The sequence below is a fragment of the Xiphophorus maculatus genome, chromosome 14, assembly GCF_002775205.1.
Source record: "Xiphophorus maculatus strain JP 163 A chromosome 14, X_maculatus-5.0-male, whole genome shotgun sequence".
Classification (NCBI taxonomy): domain Eukaryota; kingdom Metazoa; phylum Chordata; class Actinopteri; order Cyprinodontiformes; family Poeciliidae; genus Xiphophorus; species Xiphophorus maculatus.
This window is the reverse complement of record NC_036456.1, coordinates 27,256,946-27,278,237: the sequence shown is the minus strand read 5'-3', so window position 1 is coordinate 27,278,237 and position 21,292 is coordinate 27,256,946. Positions and strand designations below refer to the sequence as shown.

Below are 21,292 nucleotides of genomic sequence, written 5' to 3'. Positions count from 1 at the left end.
CCATATCAACAAACTTCCATGTAGCATTGTGTCAAAGTATTTAAATTTCTCAAACTGCATTTTCTTTTGAATATTTTAATATGCTCTATGAAAAAAAGGTGGATTTTCCACTAATAATTTGGAGTTACAAATTCCACCAACAGGGATTTACAGCATCTTAAACATCAGGCGTAATCAATGAAAACTAAATTTTAATAAATATAATAAAAATAAATTTTTTTTGTAGGTGCATTACACATTCTAATGTAAAAACAGACACAATATTAAAATACGCAGTAAGAATATGTACAAAATCGGATTTAGATAAGATTCATAATCAATATAAATTAATTGCATCATTTATGACAAGAATCTCCAATACCACTGGGATGTCAAGAAAAAGTCAATAAATATATCAATCGATAAATAAAAGATTATCAGGTTTTAGGGCAACAACATCTCTTGGATAGAAATAGTTTTTTAGTCTGTTTGTTCTTCACTTTATTGAAACTCAAGAATAACTTCCTTTACCTCTAAGTAATCCAGGAGCCGCCATTTCCCTTCACTTACAAACAATTTTAACATTTAGAGGGGAAAAAAGAAAAGCCTTTCAGGAACCAGTGGTTTTTATTTCATGTTCTCAGTGAGCCAGAACACAGCATGTGGATTAAAGATCCATAAAACACTCGGCACTTCTCACATAAGGAGTGAAATACGCTCGCCGACATGTCCGCTCGCACAGATTCCCGCCCGTTTTTATCACTCCATCGGCTGCTGCGTGATTCCTCCGCTTGCTTTTAATGCAACGAGCAGCGTAAACATGGCGCCCCGCAGCGAAAGGGGGAGACGTCTGAAATAACAGCCGTCACGGTTCTGGAGAACCGGGCCCTACAGGGGGAGGCGCAGCCTTCAGGGGCAGCACAGCGTCTCTTATCGTTAACTGCTTTAGGACTGAATGAAAATGTGCTGAACGAAACAAAAGGGAGGAAATAAAATGAAGAGTTGAAGTGTTGAGGCTTCAGATGCACAGCAGGTTTTTGCACATGGACAGTAATCTTAAAGGACTTCCTGGTTAATTAAAAGTTAAATAAATAAATGAAGAGAAGGAAAATGCAAGGATATTTAATATTATTAGGCTTCCATATCAATTCTGGCTTGAGGTAAAGTCAAACCTCTTTATTTTATTGCTGCTTTTATAGTGTTTATTGCTAATTAAGATGCTAAAAAGAAGAAAGCATGATAGAATTAGGGCGTTTATTATTATTATTTCCAAACCTTTTAGAGGTTTTTATTATTACCAGGGATTAGTGATGCAAGTTACTGATTAATGGGTTAATCTAAAGTTGATTAATCTTATTGATTGACTAACGATTAATTAATAAGCGGCCATTTTATTAAAAACGTAAGTTTTCTAATATGTTGACGTTGCTGTCATAAAGGAGCGTACAGGGGAAACTTAGGAGTTTCTTGAGTGTTTATTTCATAACAGAACCCCAAATCGGACTTTGTTTGGACGGTTTCATTTTCCCGTTCTGGTATGGTGCCGCCATCTTTAATTCTGTATTAACTGGTTCCTCTCATGATGACCAGCGGCGCTCTCTTCTGGATGCCAGCCAAACTACAACACTGACTGCATTCACACCAAACGCGATTTGAGCGTCCTGGTTTACATTCGAAGTCTACATGGACGCACGTCATGGCTCATTTTGCTGCAAGATTGAAGCGTTTCGAGCGTTTGATGCTGGAGTTGAAAAATCTGAACTTTCGCAGCTTGATGCGGAGCGCCAACCAATCAGAGAGACTCTGCTATGTGTGTAATCTATAGCTGGTGTCCTGCCAGGTGATGCAGGCACTAATGTGGGCTAAAGGTCATCAAACTGGGCTCTGGTCAGACAAAAACAGCACTAATAGCGACCCTCATCAGCGCCCAGCCAGCTTGTGAAACTCACAAAATCTGAGAATTATCTGGTTTATTCAAGCAGGCACCCGATGGCCATATTCTGTTGAATTCAGTAAATAAAACCTAGATAATCCCAATATTTAATTCGCTATTGATCATAGTAACCGGGAGAGGAAAAAAAGCCAAGAGGCTCCAACGCCCGTCGTGTCGTTATCAACTGTCACCATTGAAAAGAAACTGAACTCAAAATGTTCAGGAAAGTCATGTGAGCCTCCGTTATGATTGCAGAAGCTTTCACTACATAATATTTTGGTTCCATTTTCTCCATTTCATCCGCCATTGTACAAACAGACCGGCTCCTCTCAACGCTCGCCTAGAGAGATTTTGACGCGCCTGACGTGTCAAGCGTCTGACTTGAAGTGCACACACATCCAACTTGAAGCGTCAGACGCATTTCTGACGCGCGAAACGCATCCGGTGTGAACGCACCATAAAAGAAGATCTAAGTGGACATTATTAGTTAATCAATTAAGTGTAAGTCGATTAAATGTTTGTTCCTGGAAGGGATTTAAACAATTTTTCCATTTTTCTCCCTCTAAACGTTTTTCTGTTTCCTTGTTGCTATGGTTTAGTAAATTCACAAAAAGCCAAACCACAATCTCTGCACCACACCCAGACACACACACACACACACAAGCCTCAACGTTGATTTTCCACCTTAAAGTGGCTGCAGTCATGGAAGCCATCCGCCATGGCTACAGCGGATAAATGAGTCCGCTGCCTTTAATTAGAGTCACATTAATGATCACTGATCAATTATTCAACAAAGACTTCTGAGGCACAAATTGTACATATTTCCCCTAGCCAACTCTTACGTGATCTGCTCTGACATGGCCGCCTACAGTTGTTTCACCTACATTTAAGAAAACGTGAAGACATACTAATGTTTTTGCTCAAAATGGCTGGTTCTGCTGCTCTGTTTTTAGTTCAGTTGTAAATAAAACAAAACATGTTGGCAATGCCACATTGTTAGCAAGCAAAAATCTAAAATAAACACATTTAATCACAATAACATAAACAAAATGTGGGAATTATTCAGTGGTTAAAAGTCCCTTCCTTGGTTAAAAAAAAATCTATTATTTATGCGAAATAGATTTCATTGAAGCTTTGTGATGATCTGTGATGCTGCGGGCCAGTTTTTAAATACTTTCCATCTCACTTTGAACTTTGGCAAGAGTGCCCGGCATCAGAAACTCTTTGATATATCAGGATATTTTAGATACAAATCCTGTTTAACTCTGGGTCTTTAGTAGGATATTAATCCAGATCAAATAATCAGAAATGGATGCAAAATCCACCTTCCTCTTAGTGTTATCAAGCGTCTGACCACAGAAATAAGAAGGAACAATTATGTACAAAGTGTTTACATTAGGGATGCCAGTAAATGTTTTCAACATGATTTCATGGATTTATTATTTTCAGAGTAGGATTATGTTGCTGCAATCATAGATCCATATATTTTATGCCTTTATAAGGATTTTTACCAGGGCTGCCAACAGGCCAGCAGACCACTCAATATAAAATCCTTTTTTATTATGATTTCCAGATAATTAAGTAGTATGAAACTTACATTGATAGACAATATTTCCAAATAAAAAGCATAGAAGATGAGATCAATAAAGACAGATGTTTATTGGCTTGAGACCCGAGTTTTGACAGTTTCTGGTTCTGCAGTGGAACATTAGCATGTAATCTCTCTCAGTTTTCTCTCTCCCCTTTGCTCACGCTTCAGACCTTAAAGAGACGTGCAATGAGCTGCCGTCCACTCAGCTTGGGACTGTTGAGCGAGAATAAGAAAGGCAGGATACTCGCTAATTTAGAAGAAAGAACCCGCAATGGCAGCAATTTTCAAGCAGAGCATAAAATGTTTACGAGTTTTTTACCCAAACACTGAGCTGAAACACAGCCACAGAGAATTACATCACTCAATGTTTCTGGCTTTCACCTGCTTGCATTAGAAGATGAAATCAAAAGCTGTGAACTAGTATTAACAGTTCATACATGCTAATCGTTAGCATTACAAAGCTAATGCCCAGCAATCTGCAGCTCTGTAGACACAAGTGACTCACTTAATATATCAAATCCTGAAATGTTTTTTGTTTGTTACATTCGTTTGTTCTGTACCCAGAGAAACAAACACTGACCCCACTGTGACCCCCACGGTAAACCGCCACTGTTTACTGCTAATCCCACTTAGCGCCTAGTCGTTTAGCACAGCTATTATCTTTTCGTTGATTGTTTAGTTTATTTATTTATTATATGGGGCTGTTAGCATATTTATGCTAGTAGCAGCTGTAAAGAAAAATGATTATTTAATGCTAAAAGTACACTTAATCTTACGACATGTGTAAAGGGATAGCCAACACTTTATTTGGAACAGTTTTCTGTGGAGCATGGGGGAAGTAGGGCCTTTTTTCCTCCCCCGCTGACAGACACAAAGCTATAAAATTTACACTCTGATAGGAGTTACAGACTCTTTGGCGCCTCTCCCTCGTACCTGGCGCGGCCCAAGACGAAGTCGTCCGCCCTTTCACTTAGATAAAAACCAGACATCGGGGCTGTGATGAGGGGAGTTTCTAAGTTTCTAATTGGTCAAAGAACGGAACGCCTTGACTGCATATATTAAATAGGGAAACACCTCTTTCATTAAAAAGTACAAGTCAGCAAGCCAACGGAGAGTTTTTTCCATCTTTTTACTCCACGTTGGGCGCCTTTGTCTGTCTTATGTATTTTGTGTTTGTCTGTCTTCCCCTTGTGTGTTTTTATTTTCATGAGAAAATGCATATCTCTGTATCTCTGCAACTTTGTTGTCGATTGTTTTGTATGAGATTAAAACTCCGTGATCTGTGACGTCAACACGTTTTGTTGTTGTTTCGTTTTAGCAGCACGCGGTTGCAGGACGCTCACGGAGAACCCCGCTCGACCCGGTTAACAGGAGGAAAAGGAGAGCCATGCTTTTCCAAAATTTAAGCTAACATAATAACTTTTCTCCTTAACAATTTGGGGGCTCGTTCGGTTGCGGATTTTGAGCGGGCGGCTCTGTCACGCGTTGGCCTGGTTCCGCTCGGTGAGGTGAGATACTTTTAATTATTTTTTGTTGTTTGCACCGCCGTGTGCTGGAAAGGGCGAGCTAGACTGTTGCGGCTGTATCCAGCCACGCGGAGTTCACGGAGCTGCACAGGTACAGAGATTGTGTTTATAAAAGAGTCGATGGTTGAGTAATTGGATTATAAATACGCAAACAAGAGGACTGTGGCGGGACCAGACGTAGGGCTAGCTTACCCTATTGTAAAAGGCTGGGGTTTTCTTAGTTTTTGGTTCTTTTCCCCGGAGGGTTTATTCTTGTACCTCTGAATTTAAAAAGAATTTGGGAATTGTGTATCAATTTGGTAGTTTGGGCTTGTATTGGCCCGGAGACTGACTCATCTCCAGTAGACTTACAATTGGCTTAACAAGGCTGAATCGCCTGTCTTCAGTACAACGAAGTGCCTTAGCACGGCCAATCGTGTGTATTCAGGAAGACGAAGTGACTGAGCTAGGTTGCGTCGGCCGTGGTGACGAATAGAAATGCATTTTTAAAGCCGGCATTTTATTTTATTTTTTCCCCGTTGTCTCTTCCGTTTGTCCGACACCGTGTTTATGTTTCTCTGTGTGTCGCGATCTGTGCTTGTTGCCGCGACACGTGGCTGTCTGCTCCAGAGCTCTGGGTGTGTGTATGTGTGCATGTGTGTATCTGCGTGTGTGTGTGTGTGTGTGTGTGGCCGTGTGCGTGCGCGAGTTCGGGCTGGCTGTGTGTCTGTGCAGAGTGAGAAGCTGTGTTTAAATAGCGCTGCTTGTGTTAATTTGCATTGATTTTGCTGTGTTTTATTGTGAAGTTATTATGGACACTGAGTTGCGACACGTGCTATACGCTATGGTTCGTAGAAGAGTCTTAACGGGAAAGTAGGACGATGGCGACACGTGGTCTTTTAGTTTAAAAATAAATAAATAACTAAAAATAAAAATAACAGTTAAGTAAACTAAACTGGTACCAGAGAAAAAAATTATTGGTTGTGGTTTGATTTTAGCATAACTTTGAGATCTCTCTTTTTAAACGTGCACGGGGAATTAAAAGGTTCCTGACGATTGGAGTTTAAAATTAATTAAATTGACACATGAAACTATGTTAATAACACATTGGATAATGTCTGAAGCTTCAGTAAATTTCATATAAACTTCAGTAAAATTGATATAAATTACATTAAAACTTTGATACAATGATGACTGACTGGAAACTTTGACTGACTATAAACCTGGCCAGATGTGTGTTTTGTGTTTTCTGTAATGTGTTTTGTGTTTTTGTGTTGAATTACAATTCATGTTGGTGTGAGAGAGTGTGTGATTGGAGATAAAATACCACTGGGTATTTCATGTCATATAAAATACAGAGCAATTTTTTAGTGCTGTTATGTGGTGCAAAATTTCCAGTTTTTACAAACATCCTCTGTGTTAACTTGGACTAAATTATTAGATTAAGCGATAACAGCAGTAAAATGTGACCTGCAGTGTAAAGTTTGGAAGGCGATTAAAGGATAGAATCTTGATAAAATAAATCATCTGCACAAATTGAAAATAAATTATGGGTTCTAAGGTTAAATAAATGAATAGATAAATAAATAAAGAAAGACAGAAAGAATAAGCCAAGAAAATTAGGTCACAGAGGATTGTAGAAATGCTGTCTTGGCCAATTACTAGATAAATACATAAATATAGTGAATGAATAAATGGCTAAATACATGACTGATTAAGTAGAGAAATAAATAAAATAAAACCTGTGTATAGAATTGAGAACTAAAATAGTGGATAAAATGTTAATTATTCCTTCTACGCTGAGAAGGTAGCAGCAAAATAGAATAAAATACAATGAGTTAAAATAGGACCTTTTTAATGAGTTGAGGATACAGACAAAAAACAGAACAGATCTTTAGAGAAACAGGCTCTAACTGTAAGAGGAATTGCTCAGATAACAACAAATTGCAATATGCAACTGACTCTAGATATTTTCACAATCAGTCTTTTTTCAAACTGACCAAAACTTTAAGATAGATAAAATATTGTTGAATCTACAGGACTTACGGATAATTAGACAGGATAAATTAGTAGTCACTCTCTTGTTAAATAGAAATTGATTTAATATAGAACAGTTTGCTAAAATTTACAAGATTGGTTGTTGAAGGATAACATTAAGTTTGAAATAACTTATTGGTTAATGAAAAAGATCATATGGCACTTTTGTAGAGAATAATGTGGACAAGGGGACTTGCAGCCCCCCCCTTGCAGCCGCTCCAGGAGGGCCACAGAGCTGGGCTGTAACTGCTACCCCCCTAGATTCAACTAATTAACATGTGAAGCCTCTTTGCATACCACTAATTTTAAGTGCGAAGTAACCTCTGCTTACAGCAGTTCAGCAGAAAAGGACAAGCTGCTGTAAGGCACATCATTGTCTCTCCCATCATTTAAAGTACCTCTTGACAAGAAGTCTGAATATAAGTTACAATTTTAGTAGTGGTACGACGAAAGGTTTTTTAAGTTCAAATTTTACACTTAGAGACTAACACATATCTGATGCTTTACGTGCCAAAGCCTACTAAAGTATTTAAAGTATTGGGAGTTCTTCCTGACATCCTTATTGGCTCTCTTTACTGCCATACAAATAGTTCCTCCGAGAGGTGAAAAGGGGGTTTTATGGTGGGCTTAGGAATTTGTTTTATGGTCTGACAATAGAGATTGCTCAGACTGGTGTAGTGGTTTTCAAATTTAAATTGTGAAATCTAAAAGTACAAAAGGATTTAATTTTTCTTTTTTCCTAAGGAACATAGAGATTGGCTGTTTAAATTTTAGGGTATTGTTTCACATTATAGATATAGGAAGTTGTAGAGAGTCTTTTCTCATCACATAAGACAGGATTTTGCTGCAGTTTGGTTTCCTAGATTTAGTGAAACGTTATCTTTAAATTTGTTTTCATTAGTCTGACTTTTTATTTAGCTATTTGTGTCAGTTCTTTGTCTATTTGTTAAATATAACAAATTACTTTCTTTCTTTTGAGTCACCAGTTTCCTCTTGACCCGTTCGAAAGGGGGAGGGGGAAATTTGGTCTTTAGTTTAATTTCTTTCATTTGTAGATTTAGTGATATACTGACCAGTATTTGTTAGGGTTTTGTGTGTTTAATTGCCCCTTAGTGTGTGTTAATGGTCTGATCAGCCATTATCTAAGTTCCCCTCATGTCTTGTTAGGTCAGTTTGTGCTTACGTCGTTCTGTTACTACCTGTGTTGTTTTTTGTTATGTTGATTTCCGTAGGGGCCCAATTTATTATTTTTGGATTTTCTTTGTTAACTGTGTTTGAATTTTTATTCAACGTCTCTCTGGCTCGTTTATGCAAAACCTTCGCAGAGTCTTAATTGGTACACATGCTTTGTCAAACGCTAGTGAAAATTTTTGAGAAGTTTGTAAAATGCCTTATTTGACAATCATAACAGTAATATGTAATAATGAGTTTTAAAACTTTAATGTGAAATGTTTTGGGAAAATAGTAATTTTGAAGGTTTAAAGCATCCTACAATAAATTGTTCTGTTTGTTTTGAAAGTTTGCCTGTTAGGACGGGGGCAGCATTGAATTGGGTGGATTTCTCAGTAAAATAATGACCCTATTTCATCAACATCGTTAGTTAACATATTAGGTAATGATGATACATTAGCCAGTAATGTATCATACAGAGGGAGAATATGTTACGGATTTATTTTTATTTTTATATTACTTACGTAATTTACTGAAACTTTTATTACTTAAACAAATTTTTTGACGAACATGTCTGATCTGTGTTACACATAAAAAAGTGAAAGGAAAATATTCTCTGGTATTATATGTGCTTATTTTAAATAGATTTGAGTTGTTCTCCATTATAAGATTTTCTGACAATGGGCTAACATATTTTGAGAAAATAGATAAATTTATAGTGATAATGAAGCATATTTTGGTTAATTAACTTGGGAAAATAATTATAGAAATTAAAATATTATTGTGTCAGCCATTTTCAGAGCATTAATTTAATGGAGCATGAATGTTTTAAGAAATGTTTTGAAGAATCTGTTCTTGATTAAAGTTATCACTAATCAGTAAAAGTACACAGGCGGGATTATAATGATTTTTCTAAACTTGATTTTGATTTTTTGATTTACATCCATTTAAAACGATTTTGAATAAAACTTTAAATTCGACGACAAGTAAAAGCCGAGGTAAAAATTGGTATATTTTGAAAATGTTTGGATTTGTTAAGGCATACATTTACATTATAATTTCTCCAGGTCTAACTCTTTTGAATTTTGTTTAAGGAACGCATGTAAAATGATTTAGACAAATAACCAATAAGATCTAGTTTGTTCTATAAAAGTAATTTAAATGGGACAGTTTAATTCACAGCGATTTTCATTTTTGATGGTAAATGTAAGCTTTACAACTACATTTTTAGGTTTTTGTGTTTGTTTTGTTTCGTTTGTTTGATCCTATTTTTACAAGATTGGTTTAAGAAAAGATCTGCATTTGTTTAATATTCTGGCAAAACGTTACTTTGGAAATATGTCTTTTGAAGCGGGTGATTACAAGGTTTTGCTGTTTTCCATCGGGTAGGAACAATAGTTTAACATAATAGAAACGTAAATTGAAGGGATCACATCCACCATTTGATGAACAGAACTGGACAAAGTAGGAGATAAGGCCTCACGGGATGAGTTGCTCGTGGTTTTTGCACACGGATTGCCCTGGAGCTCCGCGCTCCAGGTGGGACTCTGGACTCTGTCACACAAGCTGTTGGCATGCGAGGCAGGGGTGGGGCTGCTTGGAGAAGCGGCTTCACACTTATTTCGAAGATAGCAGCCACAGAGTCGCGAGCGGTGGAGGATTCACTCTGACACGGGGTGACTTTAAGATGTTTGTGTTGAATACACATAATGAATGATGCTTTTGGAAAATCTGATCTCTGTTTGTCGTTTCAGTGCCCTGTGGATGTGGTCTCATTCAAAATCTGCGTTCTTTGATAAAAGGATTAAAATAATTTCCCTGGATGGAAGATAACAAAACAAATTTATTTTTTAGGTGAAACCATCGTTTGATTATACTGACATTAATGAAGATGATAATAAAGAATGTTGTAATTGTGTTTCTGATGCTAATGAAATTCATGTTGCAACAAAATGTCTGTTTTATTAACCTGTGACGGGTCGTTTCCTAAGATCTAATTTCCTCACGAGGAGATTTCACTTTCTTTTTGAAACTCACGGTTATATTGGCATAATAATCCAATTTTCAGTGAGCAACGGACGCTAAGGTGGAAACTTGAGGTTTCCAACCGAGGAGTTCAGGCTGCAAGAGGATCGACATTAATTTTTATTGCGTGTTTTTTCGTTCGTTGTGGACTCTGAAAAGGACTGTCGTTTTGTTTTTTTGCGCGCAATTTTTTGAACAATTCCTGACGAAGACTTCATATTTTTTTTTGAGAGACTGTCGATGGACATTTGAAAAAAAAAAAAAAAAAAAAAAACAGAAAAGACGTGCAGCAGATTGTAATTTTGTGTGTTTCTTGTTTCGACGGTTTATAATTTTGTGATGAATGTTGTCTTTGAAGTTGCAGAGCATTTCTTACTAGTTTTTTATATGTATGTCCCTGCTTTATTTTTTATTGTATACTTTGGGTTTTTTGGTTTGTCTTGTGTTTTGGTTGTATTGTGATAATTTTGTTTTATGTTTTTATATTTTTAAGGATGAGTCTTTCTACACCTTGGGTTTTGTTTCAAAGGGGGATTGTATGTAATTAGGGTACGTTACTCTTTTGTCTTTTTATTTTTCGGTTTTTTCGTTTTTTCATACATAGTTTTGGTTCGGTATTAGAAGGCTTACTCAATTTTTATTGAGATCTTTGGTGAAGATCTCAAAAGGGGGATTGTAAAGAAAAATGATTATTTAATGCTAAAAATACACTTAATCTTACGACATGTGTAAAGGGATAGCCAACACTTTATTTGGAACAGTTTTCTGTGGAGCATGGGGGAAGTAGGGCCTTTTTTCCTCCCCCGCTGACAGACACAAAGCTATAAAATTTACACTCTGATAGGAGTTACAGACTCTTTGGCGCCTCTCCCTCGTACCTGGCGCGGCCCAAGACGAAGTCGTCCGCCCTTTCACTTAGATAAAAACCAGACATCGGGGCTGTGATGAGGGGAGTTTCTAAGTTTCTAATTGGTCAAAGAACGGAACGCCTTGACTGCATATATTAAATAGGGAAACACCTCTTTCATTAAAAAGTACAAGTCAGCAAGCCAACGGAGAGTTTTTTCCATCTTTTTACTCCACGTTGGGCGCCTTTGTCTGTCTTATGTATTTTGTGTTTGTCTGTCTTCCCCTTGTGTGTTTTTATTTTCATGAGAAAATGCATATCTCTGTATCTCTGCAACTTTGTTGTCGATTGTTTTGTATGAGATTAAAACTCCGTGATCTGTGACGTCAACACGTTTTGTTGTTGTTTCGTTTTAGCAGCACGCGGTTGCAGGACGCTCACGGAGAACCCCGCTCGACCCGGTTAACAGGAGGAAAAGGAGAGCCATGCTTTTCCAAAATTTAAGCTAACATAATAACTTTTCTCCTTAACACAGCTAATGGGAATGCATTAACCAGTAGATTATTAGCTGCTAGATATTACCAAATAAGATTTAGTTTCAGTAGGAGTATAAATAGTTTCTGTAACAAACTATTTTCAGGCTGTAAGACTGATTCAGTAGTTTTTATGTAGCTTGTCACTGCTAGTTGCTACGATATTAGGTCAACTAATCATTGCTAAAATTAGCATTCCCCTTATAGCCTCATCCAGCAGCTAAATAGACTTTGTTTACTTCCATTTAATGTATTTTAGAGTTATTTAAAGTAGTTACTGTCAGGAGGCTATGGTGTAACATGTATTTTTATGTATTTTATATGTTTTTTATAGCCTTGTTAGCATGGTTGATCAAAAAATGTCTCTGAACTGGTCCTTGAATGCATCGACTCATGTCCAACAGGCTTTCTATGAACTACTATTTCTGATAAAATAATTAAATAGCAGGCGATGTTTGAAATATGCAAGGTCTAGATGTTTTAATTTGACCTTATTCATGAAAAATTCATTGTTTATCTGACTCTGCTAATACAACCCAAGGCATATCTTAGTTTTTAAGATATTAATAGAATAGAATTCAACTTTATTGTCACTGCATTGTCACAAGTACAAGCAACGAGATGTAGTTTGCATCTATCCAGAAGTGCTCTACGAGATATAAATATTTATTTACAGATGTACAAGACTATGTATGTATGGACTATAAGGGGTTATAGCAAAGAGATATAGATATTGTGTATAAATATAAATATAAACATGGGAGCTATATGCACAGATTATACAGATTATACAGAATATACAGAATATACAAGAATGTTAGGAAATGGATTATATATGTATATAATCTTAGCGTTTGCATTCATTCAGGGATGTTTATTAAAGTTTGGTTTTCAGTAATTCCGTTATAGTGGCTCTGTTTTTCACCTGAATCATTAAAAGACAGACAGAAATAGCCTAAATACAACTTTTAGCTGTTTTCAAAGTGATCTCAGACGTTATCATTCAATAATTAATTTTTTTGTCTAATGACTTTTGACTCCATTTTATCTTAAATTTGATGGTTATTTTCCAGAAACCCAAAGCTTTTTGTTCAACATTTCAGTATATTGTCTAAGGACCAGAGGATTCCCAAAAACCTACATTGTTCATTTTGTTGTAATGTCTTCTAGAAAGGTCAAATCTCCTCTGGAAAACCTAATGTCCTAAGAACAATTGGATCTTAATGGTAAAGACTGACTGTCAGTTGTTAGAATCCAGCGCGCAACACCACCTTTCTGCTGAAGTACTGAACAGCAGAAAGGTTTTTAAACACCATCTGCCCAATTAGTACAGTGCAACATTTATTTATAAATGTCCACTGGCCATTAGTCCCAATGCCAATATTGATATTTGGGATTATTCTTCAGCTAAATGCATAGCTAGTCTCTTTAATTGCTCCCAAAATGCCATTTGTAAAGACAGGAACCTGGCCTCACATTTTATTTGTGTAATGGATATGCGCAGTATTCCTCATATGTTATGCTTGGGGGACATTCCCAGAAGTAACTGAGCTGGAATGATAACAGAAGAATTGTGTGATTGAGACAAATGGAGCTCCACTGCACAATGCACGGTAGCAATACATCAGCCACCAGCAGCAGGTATGTTTCTGCTAAGAGGATTGATGGAAAAATGGTGAGAAATTTCTCTTCTCTGCACAACAACATGCCAACATGTCTGAGGTTTGCAAATACCCTGGATCCAGGCCCATAATGCATGCAGGAACCCACTGGGAATATATTAGCATGCGATAACCGCCGCTGGCTTTTACTGTTAGATAAAAGGTAGGACATAAGCAAAGAGGAAGGTCTAACCTTTAAAGTTGTTTTGCGTGCCGGCTTCTCCAGATATTCTTGAATGAGTTGACCTCCAGATTTGTTTTCTCCGGTTTTGCCGTCACTATGGGAACCTAAAAATAAAAAGGCAGGTTGTAAACAAACAGGATATGAGCATAAAAGAAACCACTTACAACTTTTTTCTTCTACAAAGTTGTGGCTTTTTATTGGCTACATTTGAGCAAAACTGATATTTGATCACTTCATTAAGCAGAACCGTGTAAATGAAACCACAGCCCAATACAACAGCTCTGCGAGTAACTCATAACTTTAATCAAGCTTGTCCCTTTTCGTTTTTAATTACACTTCATGTTGATTAATGAAGCCCACCGCCTTTACATAGATTTTTAATATAATACCCTCCAGCATTTTAGCAGAACTCCATGTCAGACTTTTTCAATAAACTTTTCTTCAGGTTCATAAATGCCTTTAGGAATTAAGTTAATATTTCTTTTGGTGTTTGGGAAATGAAAAACCTCCTGATTGTTAAGACACAATCAACGCTACCTCACAACCCACACTGAGCTCCAGCACGTTTGGTCAGCTGGTTTTACCGCTGTACAATGGCTGCTGAAAAAGACAGGCATTTTGTTGTTGACTTACAATTCTTGTTGGTTGTGAAGGAGGCTCTACTAGTGCTTTTCAAAGATCTGTGGTTGCATAATTACACGTTTGTTTGAGAGTGTAAACGTTGAGTTGGGGGCGTGGCCAGCAGCAGCTTTTGGATTTAAAGTGACAAGACGCCCTAAAACAGCTCAAAATGGGCAGAAGTGATGAGATTGAAATCTCATTACCAAAGAATTATTTTGTGTAAAAATATAATGAACATGTTTTATATAAACCATAAACCTATCCTAACCTGTTAAAGGGAGAATAATATATATCTGATCTTTGTTGTTGTTGAATTGCAGAAATACAGATCTGAAAAAAATTAAGAGCCCACTGCACTGAACCCTGTTGAAAACCTCCTGGTTTTTTCCACCAAAAATTGATTTCTAAACTCTTCCTGAGTTAAAACATTATCATTGTTGTTTCTAAATGAATATAAACTTGTTTTCTTTGCATTATTACAGGTCTGAAAGCACTGAGTCTTTTTCTTTATTTTGACCATTTCTCATTTTCTGCTAATAAATACAAAATTGTTGCTTGGAATTTCGGAGGCACGTTGTCAGTAGTTAATAAAATAAAAAAACAATGTTTATTTTACTCAAATATAAACCTATAAAGAGTAAAATCAGAGAAAGTGATTAATTTAAGTGGTCTCTTAATGTTTTCCAGAGCTGCATGTCCCATTAGAGGTGGAAAAGATTATTTATTTGATGTATTTAAAAACTTATTGGTATACTATTTTTTAAATGCCCATAAAATGTCTAATAAATCCTTACTTCCAGATGTTTTGTACGTACATGGAGACATTTTAGTTGCTATACAAGACTCGACTTGAAAGTCTAGCTTCACTTCCCACCAAGGTCAACCAGAGCGACTTCGTTGACCTCTGGGGTCAAATTCGTCATCTGTAGCTTCTGTACAGCAGCGTGAGCCACGCAACAGTACGCCTGGAGCGGACTTGCAAGTAAGACTGCATTCACAGCCCTCTGAGCTCTCACATGAGCGCATGTTAGCATATCTTTGTTGGCACGTGGCTCGTCCTCCAGCAAAGTTGCCCTTTCGCCCACTCTCGTACAAGATAAATAAAAAATAAAGTCTCATTGAATATTAAATACGCGTAGCGGTGTAATGATGACAGAGACCCAGAGCTAGCCTCTAATTATTCAGGCTTCCACTGCTGACTCAATGTGGCTCCCACAGGGGCCTGTGGAGCCTCCCTTCAACGCCGCTTCTCCTTCAAACAGTGGCGAGCTGCAAAGTCACCCTTCCACTTCACTTTCTTTAAAGGCTGCCAGTCTCCAAATGCCATTAAACACTGTATATCAGCTGCTTCTTTACAGCCGAATCGGTGGAGAGGAGCAGTATTTAAATTACTTTGCCACCCTGCTGTTAGAAGTTGAACGGCGCCGCAGCTTTGGGACAAGACGCGACGGCAACGGCGGCGACGGCAATGAATATGCAGCCGATGTGCAATTTGCACAGATGCAGATGTTTGCATCTGTGGGAGTAAAAAGGGAAGTGAAGGGGAACGTTTAACTGAAATGAGCCCATTCTCTTTGCTAGAAAGCAGCTCATTCTGCGGAGTGGTGCAGAGCTGAAAATAGACGCACAGTGGCCTGCTGAATAAAAGATGACAGGACAGCGCGGCCGTGCACTCGCCGTACCCTTCGCAGAGGCACTGCGTGTTTGTTGCATGTCCAAGTGCACGCGCGGTTGGGCTTCAAAGGTTGTTTTTTTTTCGTTTTGCTTTGTCACATGCACACGAATAATGTAATTATATACTAAAAAATTAGAAATAGATGTCTCCAAGAGCAGCTCTTATCCCCTTTAGCATGCATGAGCAACTCCTTTTCCACTACACCTGACCAATGAAGCGAAACGCTGGAAGAGGATTTGGACAAAAAAAAAAGAAATTTGTTTTTAATTTGAATTAAAAACCTCCCAACATGACAGGAAATTAAAGTCAAGAGCTCATTATTTACACCTAATTTCTCTTTTCTTCTTCCAACATTTTACCAAAACCTGAGGGAGGATGTGATGAAATGTTTATCCACTTCTCTCTACACACCCAGCTTTGGTATCTAACAACTTGAAAAGCAGCGAGATGTGGCGGCGGCGGCTGCTGCTTCCCATTTGGCTAATCTGTACGCTCTCCGATAAGAAAGCTTAAATCCTCCATCCTGCCTCCGTGCCATGGAAAACAAAGGCTTTACCTAATAACAAATCCGAGCCATATTTCACAGAGTACTTTGATTTTGCTTTTGCTCCCCAAGCACGAAGTAGCTGGCTGCACCGGGGATTGCTGAGAGGGAGGGACTGGAGTCAAGGGACAGAAATAGAGATTGTGTTTGTTTATTCATCAGCGTGTAAGCAGGTAATTATGACGATTCTTGCAGAATGCATGTATACTTTGTTTCTAATTTGTTGACTCATAATAAACAAAATTACAGCTTTTTAAAATCCTATCAGGATGAAAGTGAGAGTTTCATGTCAGCATAGTAACTCACATCTGTAAGCATGACTTATATAATTATGACAGCAGTACTAAAAGTCATCCATGAACCCCTGGTAAACATACATATATGAAACTTAAATGTACGACAGTGTATTAGAGTTGTCTTACATAGAAAAAAAGGAGTAAATTTTTCTAGAAAGAACAAGGAAATTTCTAAGACTAATCTGAAAGTTTCAGGGGTTTTTTTCTAGCACAAGGGCTGTTGTAGATGGAAAAAAGTAGTAAATTTATGCCAAAAGCTTATACATTTTCTAGAAAGTACAATGAAATTTCTGAGCTCCAAAAGTGGAAAATTTGTGAGTAAAAAAACTCCGAAATTTTTAGATAAAACTCAGAAATATCACTGGATTTTTTTCTGCTAAATTTCTTAGATTAATCTCAAAGTTTCAGATTTTTGTTCCAATTTTCAAACTCTGAAATTTCTAAATTTTTTGTCTAGAAGCTCAGAAATCTTTTCTCTATCTACAATGACCCCAATACGCTGTCGTACAAATGTATTTAAAGCACACAGAAAAATACTTTATTAATTTCTTCATTTATTTAGCTTTAACTGTTCAATATATATTATATATTTCTGTTAGTATATTAAAATATCAGGCCAAACTTTGAGGAGGGAATAAACTTTTGGATAATAAACTTCCACCATAGTAGAATCATGTTTTGCTTTTCATTTTCAGCTTCAAAAACAGAATTACTCACAAAAATGTAACATTACATCATCATCGGCGTAGCGTGACATTTTCCTATGTAACCTCCTGTGTGTCTCATCTTTAGATGAGAGATAATATTCAGACTGATTTATTTTATCTGTCAGTATACATCATACAGTAACGGTTTCGTCTGAATACATGTATTGCTACAAATCTATTTCAAATTTTACTCTCAAAAATCAATAAATTTAATTTCTAATGAAAATGTTAACACTGGAACTGGAAGAAATGTTGCTATCAAAAATAAATAAACTACACTAAACAACTGAAACAACAAATAAAATGGAAACTGAATGCCAATGCACAAGACTGAAGACTTTTGTTATCCTGTCTTTGGTAGGAAGAGAGAGACGAGAAAAACAAATAAAATAAAACATTATTGAGCTTGTTTTAATTTATCATGCAATTAATTGACTTATTGCTTATTTTAACTGGTTTAGTTGGTTGCCTGGAAACAAACAAGCCAGTTTTCCAGAGATAAATAATTTTTAAAAAAGTTTAGATATCATTAAATTAACATTTATTTTAAAAATACAGAATATTTAATGTGATATCTGAAAATGTTCACTTTACTGTAAAAGGGAAAAGTTCAACGCTGACGTAAAAACTAACCGTACCAATATTTAGATTTCTTTTTGGTGATTTAGGGGTTACTGAGGTGAAAATGTCACTGTCAGGTTACTATATTCATCACACTTTAAGATTTTTTAATGTTATTTCTTTGTTTCCTGAGAAGAAAAACATGTAAATCCATCGCTTGCACCAACTGTCTCATTCTGTGTTATTTGGCTTCCTAAAAGCAGATTTTCTCAAATCAATATTATGCTGTCAATGCAACAAAAGCGTTTGTGTGCTTTTTTTTTGTATGCAGAAGAGGACAAAATGTGGACAAAAAAAAAGCGAAGAAAATAATGTCTTTCTTTGCTGCAGCTCTTTGTAGTGAGGGGGAAAAAGGCATGCCGAGAAAGAAAAGAGTGCATGGTGAATCTATTATTCCAGGAGACTTCAGATGTTTTGCTTGAGGCAAGTGTGACTTTGCAAAAGCTTGTTCTTCACAAAGGCTGTCGATTCTGGACTATTTTATGTGTCTATCTGGCCGAGTCCCTCTCCTCTGCTGCAGTCCTCTTCACCTCCGTCCATCCCTTTAATAAAGAGAGGAGGGCCACTCTTACTGCTAAACCACCTCTGTGCACACAGTATCACTCGGGCTTCACAGTTCGCCTCAAAACTCGGACTCTGACTGAGTGGAAGTGTGCGTCTCAGAGTGTGTGATGGACAGGTTTTGTAATACAGTACTTAAAATGGCCTTTGCTTTTTTTTCTCCAGCCTGTCCGAACCGGTTATTCACACACGGTCGAGCCCTAGCACCCTTGATTAATGACTTCTAAAATAGTCAACCGGGAGAAAAGAAAGTCTCTTCAACTAAAAAGTGAGTACGAATTGTAGTAGAGAGCTAATTTTTATGACTTCTCTCACCAGCAGCAGGTGATTTTGGCTTTTAATAGACAAAGGAACATGCTAAATATAAGCGAAAGCAATCAACTCCACAACAGGAAGTGTTGGCATAATACTCATTACTGGGATTTATTTTTGGAGAAGTGTAACAAAATGATACTGCAGTCAAAACTCAGCAAGGTCCACACAAAACAGCATTTATCCACCAAAGATCCAGCTAAAAAGCATTTATTTCATGATTTGTTTTTTAAAAATTCTAAGAAAAATAAGGTAGGCATGAAAATAATAATTTAACGATAGTTTTTAAGAGTCTTCCAAAATGAAGGGATTTAGGAAATGATAAACTGAGTTGTTCCTCCAATACTAAATTAGAGGAATAATATTAAAACAAGATTCCGAGCATGGCTAAAGCAGTGCTAGGTTAAAACAATTGTAATTTGTGCTAACTTTGAAAATGTTTTCCTTTTCCTAAGCAGTTTCTAACTTCTTTAGCTTATATCTGTTCTGGTTTATTTTTGTTTTGCAGTGTGCATGCAGTGAAAGATTTTGTCTTTCTGAATCTCTTTCTAGACTTAGAAAATCTGATTAGCATAGGATTAGCATTAGCAATAACACTAACATGCTAACTTAAAAGTCTAGAGCACATGCTGTAGTTTACTGACAAATATATAATATAATTTAAGAGTAAAACCTGTTTATTGTCCTGTTTTCGCTAAGCTAAAACTACCTAGGTTAAAAACAGTGTGGATTACGAGGCTATTAAAAGCCAAAACAGAAAATACACATATAAATGATAATATATTTATATCTACGCTTAATAGGGACCTGAAATAGTCATAATTATGTCCATAGCAAACCAGTTTTTATCTGAATACTGAAATTAACTTGGGCTACCAAATTTGCTGAAAAGTCAGTTTTTATGAAAGTAAGTAAAACTTACAGCTTCCGTGTCAAAGTAACATTTCTATTTACTATTCTAACCAAAAAAAACAGCAAACTATCCAAGTCATATTTTTCTTCTAAGCGTCTTACTGTCTTTTGTGGATTTAGCTGTGATTTCCAGTAGAGGACAGCCAATGACAACCGGAGCATCACAAATGTGTCTCTACTTTACAGGTTAATGATTAAATCATCAAACTTCAATTAGGTCTGTGGAGACCGCACACTGTTGGAGAGTCTCTCACTGTCATATTCATAATTCTGGTTTGTTTGCCAACTTAGGCGACAGAAGTGGGAGATTTGAATATTTATCCCAAGGTCAAGTAAAGTTTTTCGATGTAAGAGGTGAGACTGGATGATCTGGTGAAAAAGCAAGCACGAGGGGTCACGATGGGGTCAGGAAGAGGGGAAAAAACAGAAAAGATGGCTGCAGCGGAGGGATGCTGTTATGGGGGAGCGTTATTATGGGCTTGGCAGCTGCTTGGAGGGGAAATGAGGGAGATGTGGGAGGCAGAGAGCAGGTGTGCGGGTGTTATTGGTCAGGACCTGATGCGTCCCAGAACAGAACTGCAGACATCCCGGCCAGCTGAGCCAAACCGACTCTGGCTCTGCGCAGCCACACTTCTTTCCCTCTCATTTATCCCGTTTTATTTACTCACAGCTAATTTCAGATCTGCTCAGCGGCGTGAAACGGAGCGCTGGTCTGACTGGCCCACAGGGCCCGTGGTAAAAATGTGTCAACAGAGTATTTGTCGCTGGTTTTTTTTTCCTGAATATAAGTGAAATGTAGGAAAATAGACGCATATGTAAGCAATTGGTGAAATTTAAAACTTCAACAGTCCACTCCTCCAGAAGGCAATCATCTCTCAAACTAAACAATTATTTTAGTAATCAACCTATGAAGTTTTCTAACGATTAACTGAATAAAAAATTTGATATAAGAAAATATTGATAAATCGCCTAAATAGTAAAACATAATTTAACGATTAACTGAAATTAATTAACGATTAATTTAAGCATTCCCTGTTTCATTGAGGGAAATGAAACAGATCATTTTCCTCAAGAAGATATAATAATCAAGGCTCTCGAATCACTACAGGTCGGGTCCAAACCTTCTGGATGAAACAAATAGAGGGTGTAAGAGTTTGAATCCAAATCTTTCTGCATGGATTTCACATTTTCTTCTCATACTGGGACGGGTTCTCTCCATTTTACACCCACACTCCAAACATATGCATGGTTGGTTTCTTAAAACAGAGAGATCTCAAAATGAAACTCTGCACCAGTGGCAATGCCAGTCTATATTCATTATTCCACCTGCAGTTCTGATTTCCACAACAATAAACACTTCAGGATCAGATCTGTTTGCGCCAGAGTGACCAACACAGTCACAAAATGGGGTGCCATCAAACACCAGTGTCTGACCAAGCAACCCAGAGATACATTAGTTAAATTATTGAATGTCTTGTTTCTATAAACATTGATTGTCCAACTCAATAAATCACAGAAAAGTGGCAGAAAAACCTGTTTTTCATTGACAGAAAGGCAACATGGGTGCAGCACCGTCAA

General features: G+C 37.1%; 1 protein-coding gene across 3 annotated transcripts in view; it reads right to left on the bottom strand.

Annotated features, from left to right (window-relative positions):
• LOC102219596 (neuroligin-2-like) overlaps positions 1 to 21,292 on the bottom strand; it is a 291,900-nt gene that overhangs the window by 233,321 nt on the left and 37,287 nt on the right. For all 3 annotated transcript variants that reach the window (XM_023346421.1, XM_023346423.1, XM_023346422.1), the window contains exon 2: positions 13,475 to 13,569. The gene's annotated coding sequence lies outside the window, so the exon portion shown is untranslated. The remainder of the gene's footprint in view (positions 1 to 13,474; positions 13,570 to 21,292) is intronic.